Consider the following 5,145-nt stretch of genomic DNA (forward strand, 5'->3'; position numbering starts at 1 on the left):
GAAGAATGTATGCAATGTGTTAATTATTGAAACTGTCCTACCAATTTGGTTTGAAACTGTCTCATTGCTATTTGTTTCTCAATAAAATTATGGAAAAAAATAAATATGAGGTTACAGGTAAATACAAAAATCATACATTGATTAATCAGCAAAACAGTTTGACAAGGTAGCACTGTCACTGCCCTGTAGTTGTCCCCACTCCACCTTTCTTATCTCAGTCTTTCCAGCTAATTACATTTGCCAAAGCAGCGTCTTTGATCCACATGGTGAAAACAGGACTTGCGAATCGACCAGTTGAAAGATTGACAGCTGGCTGAAGAGAGCACAACGTTTTATTTGGCTTCAGGCAGCCAGGGTCTTAGTCACAGCTGTGGCGAGGCGGGGCTGGGAGGCTGGCTTTTCACACGGGGAGTTAAACAAACACTGCCGGTCGCTCCACTGAGATCTGCGAGTCACTTCCTGCCTCAGCATTCTCCAGGGGCATCCTTCACGTTTTGTGAACAGAAACTCAACCAGAAAGCCAGGCTTTGAGCTATTTTGCAGCCATCCTTGTCTGTTGGAATGATGAGATAAAGTAACACTAATCACTGAAAGACTGGCAAAAATATCTTTTTAAAAGGGGCCTCTACCACACAGGTTACAAAATTGTAGGGAGGACTACATTACTGAAGCCTACTGATTTGAGCAGAGTGTTTTAATTCAGTGGGTTGTTTCTCATTTCGTTTTCTGTCTGTAGGCATTTTCTTGTTGAACAGAGACCAGATTTGTTTAATAAACAGTAAGGTGGAAGCTAAGCAAACGCTTAAACATTGACATGTATAGTTACCTATGTCTTTCTTTTGCTGGCAGTGTGTGCGTGTCTCCATTACATATCTAAGGTTCCTGAGTCCTATAAAGGATCAGATGCAGGAGGAAATTTGTTCTGCTTTGAAATACCAAATATGAATATTCAATTAGCGAGAACAACAAAAGAAAAATATCACAACAGACATGGTATGTAAATTAAGAATGACTGGGAGTGATTACTTTATATATTAAAAAACCCAGGAATACATTAAAAACATCTGTATTTCTTTGTTGTCAACACATGAACAAATAAGACTATGTTCGTGGAGAATGTGTTTAGCGGCTTATCAGTAAAAACAAATAGTTTCCATAATGCAGATTTTAAAGAGTTTGCCTATTTCACAATACTTTCAAGGTAAGGTGACATGGTAGAGAGAAAAGGGAATAATCACATTAAGACTTTAACAGCAATTATGAAAGGTAAGGAGCCTTTCTACAAGTGGAAGTCGTGTCATATCCCACATGCGGATTTCTTGCCAAGATACATTTTCCTTGGACTGTAGAATTTATAAGATGAGCTTAAGCTAACCGTAACAACAGCAATTTCTTTCTTGTTTTTTCTTACAGAGAAGTTGTCTTGGGCAGAGTAAGATGTGAACAGAAAATATTGTTCATTACTTACATAAAGGTAAAGATAAATGAAATTTGGGTGTTGCATTTTTTTCATGCCATTGTCTGGTCTAAGGATTAGTAAAGGAGTTGGAAGTTTCTTTTTGTTTGTTTCATGTTGCTTTTGTCTACTTTCAGGGATATCTAACAATATTGAATACCAGTTGGACATACAGTCCTGGAGAGATAATTCTATTTCTCTTCCTTCTGGTCTTCCATCCTGGTGATCCTTAGGTTCTCCTTTTTTATTAAGGTCATAACCGTGCTGTACTGCAGTCAGACCCGTCTCCTCCAACGACATTTTGTAAATACAGCTTGTTTTTCTTATATGTTATCCATAAACATTCTTTTCCTGGGTTTAAAGTTACAAATTGTATTCAGAAATTTAGTTTTAGGAGAACATTTCCAAAATTAATTATAACTAATGATATCACCAAAATTATTTTAAGAGGCACTTATTGGAGCTGAGGAGATGGCTCAGTGGAATAAGCGCTTCTCTGGCAGGCACAAGGGCCTGAGTCCAATCCTCAGTTCTGAAAAAAAAAAAAAAAGAAAAAAGGAGGAACTTACTGCTTTCAAAATTAGATAACCACAAGTAGTCATATTTGTATGTTCAAATAGTAACTTAATGCATAATTTTATTTATTTATCTATTTATTTTTTATATTTAGTACAAGGTCTACAGGATCTTACTATACAGATCAGACTCATAGTGATTCTCTTGTTTTTAGCCTCCCAAGTGCTGAGATTACAGGTGCGCAGCACCACGTCCAGTCTCAATTGCCATCTCAGTGTGCCCCGGGGGCAGGGCTGGCTTGGCAGGCTGGGGATTGAACCCCGGCTGCTGTGCTCTGCCTAAGCAGGCGCTTTAGTCCACTGAGCTATCTGGACAGCTCTAATGCATGATTTTATATAGTACACATATTGATCTATCAAACATTAAAAACTTTAGGAATATTTTTTACAAAATACAATAAAACAGTAAGTATTAGCCAGCCATGGTGGTGCATGCCTGTAATTTTAGCACTTAGAAGGCTGAGGTGGGAAGGTCACCATGAGTTCAAGGTCAGCCTGAGATACATAGTTAGCCCAAAGCTAGCTTGAACTACACAGCAAGATTCTGTCTCAAAAATGAGTCAGTCAGTCAGTCAGTCAATCAATCAATCAGTCAGTAAGTATTTGGGTCTATTGTGTATGTATATATGTTGCTGGGGGTCAAACTCAGTGTCTTTCACATACCAGGCTTTTCCACTGAGCTGAATCTTCAGTCCTATTTCAGATCCTTAGTTTACCTCCATAACATTGTCAAGGAAGATGTTGATCTTCTGTTTCTTTCTTTTTTTTTTTATAATTTTATTGAGAAACAAATAGCAATGAGACAGTTTCAAATCAAATTGGTAGGACAGTTTCAATAATTAACACATTGCATTCTCTCTTCCTAGTGATACAAGATGCAGACATGATACCCTATTTACAAACACTATTAGAACAAATCCCTCTATTAATTAAGAGAATGTAACTATGTATCTATCCTAATCATTTTGAATACACAGATACAAAATGGACATTCATCTGAATCCCCTTTTTTGTTTAGTTCCGTCATTTGGATATTATAGGTGTGTTAACTCAGCAAAATATTCTAAAAGAGTCCAGTAGTCCATAATAGTATTGGGTCTGCCACTTGACTGGCAATCCCAGAAATTGTTGACCTGAGTCCCCTACAGTTCAACATAACACCATGGCTTTACTTCTTATACTTCATTTTTACACTTTTCTGCTGGATGGTTAAGACCGAGATAAAGCAAGACCTATGCAAGAAGGGTTGTAGCTTTTGGTTCTGATAAGGTCAGTGAAATCCCTCAGGATTTATCCTGAGATCCTGTACCTCAAATCGTAGATCTTTTGTCAGTGTAAGCCATGTGGATGAGTCACAGCCATTGCTTGGCCAATGTGCTCTCTGTGAAAACCTGAGAGAATGTTTTTTCTTCATTGACTCTTAGGCACACTCTACATCATCGATCACTTTCCTCTTTGACCTCATAACCTCCTTGATGAGAAAATTTGGGACACTACTGAGTTACATGACGTTACAGTACAAGTTCTCATATGTCCTGAGTCTTAATTGGAAGGCTAGGGCCAAAATGTTGGCTTTCCTTGTGGCCCTCCCTTTTCTCTAATTTTGGTCTGCAAACTTAGGTTGTTAGCCCTCCAGAAGAGAAGCTTATTGTTATTACCATATGACCTAGGCTATTAAGCTTAACCTCACTATCTGTCTGAATATCAAACATCTTAGGCATAACATGGAACAGGTATTTTTCATCAAGCATTGATATGTTGAACTTTAAGTCCCTACAGAATATGGTGAAAAAACATTAAAAAATTGAAATATACTTAAAAAATAGGCATAAAGAATTAGATAATTTTTATGTTTACACATAAGTCCAGAAATCTAACCATATACAACCTTGGAGCAGGACAGTCCCGCAACATTCCTTTTCCTGTCTCCTGCCTTCATTCACCAATTGTTCAATTTTGAACAATTGATCTTCTGTTTCTTGAGGCAACATCTGTAGGCATTTGGGTTTCATGATGGCCAACGTGTACCTCCACAGCTGGTAGCTCAGTGAGAACTTTGGTAAGCTTCTTTATTTGCATTTTAACCTCGTGCTTGCTTTTATGTTCTCAATTCCAAAAATTATAATTTAAACAAAAGTCCAATATCAGGAAGAGACTTAATTGGAAGTCCAAGTCTTGAAAAGAAGAGCTACAGATATGCAAATGCTGTGGGAAGTGTAGATTATTTCCCTGAAAGTACAGTGTCACCATTTGCAAATTTCATGCTGTTTGAAAGAGTCAAAGAAAGCCCATGAAACCTCATAAGTACTTTTTTAGATCAACTGGTGCTTCCAATGGGAATGTCCATTTTGTCTTGGGATTTTTATTGTTTAGAAGGAAGTGTTTTTGTTTATTTGATTGGTAAGCATTAATGTGCTTCCTGTCATTATGAATTTGCTTATTCTGTATGTCATCTAGGAAGCGCTGTGTGCTGCACTCTGCATGCCATGTGTCCCTTAAGGCTTTACGTGCAGGAGGCTGGTTACTGGGAGTGGTTAGGTCTTGCACAGTGCTGCCCTTAGGAGAGGTTAATATAGTTTTCACAGAACCTTTATTGGTTCCCACGATAGGAAGTGTTCGTAAAAGAACAAGAGCAGTTCCTCCTGGTTCCAAGGCTTCCTGTCTCGCCCCTTGATCTGTCTTCATTGCTGTCCTGCTGCAAAGCCATCCACCCTGAGGTGCTCCCTGGGGGCTAAACAGATGGGGCTCACTGTTCTCGGACTCTCAGCCTCCAAAACTGTGAGCTAAACAATTTTGAAAATACATTACTCAATCTCAGGTATTTTGTTGTAGTAATGGAAAATAGACTAAGATATTTTGTAATACGCTGCTTTTTTGTCTGCTGTCCTTTGCTTATAGTGCTCTCAGCATGCACACATACACTTACACCCACCTAGGCCCCCTGTCACAATTTCTTTATCCATTGATGGGCATTTGGATTGTTACTACCTTTTTGTCATTACGAATAATACTACTATAAACATCTGTGTATTAGTTTCTGTGTAAGCATCTTTTTGTTTTTTGGGTGTAGATCTAGGAGCAGAATGTCTGAGTCATCCAGTGAGGCTATCTTTA

At 38.2% G+C, this 5,145-nt stretch overlaps 1 long non-coding RNA gene across 1 annotated transcript in view; it reads left to right on the forward strand.

Annotated features, from left to right (window-relative positions):
- LOC111814702 overlaps window positions 1-1,468 on the forward strand; it is a 63,393-nt gene extending 61,925 nt beyond the window's left edge. The window contains exon 4 of the long non-coding RNA XR_002819620.1: window positions 1,414-1,468. This is a non-coding gene — a long non-coding RNA (uncharacterized LOC111814702). The remainder of the gene's footprint in view (window positions 1-1,413) is intronic.
- Window positions 1,469-5,145: the final 3,677 nt, after the last annotated feature.

This window comes from Octodon degus, unplaced genomic scaffold, assembly GCF_000260255.1.
Source record: "Octodon degus isolate 3935 unplaced genomic scaffold, OctDeg1.0 scaffold00009, whole genome shotgun sequence".
In the NCBI taxonomy this organism is placed as follows: domain Eukaryota; kingdom Metazoa; phylum Chordata; class Mammalia; order Rodentia; family Octodontidae; genus Octodon; species Octodon degus.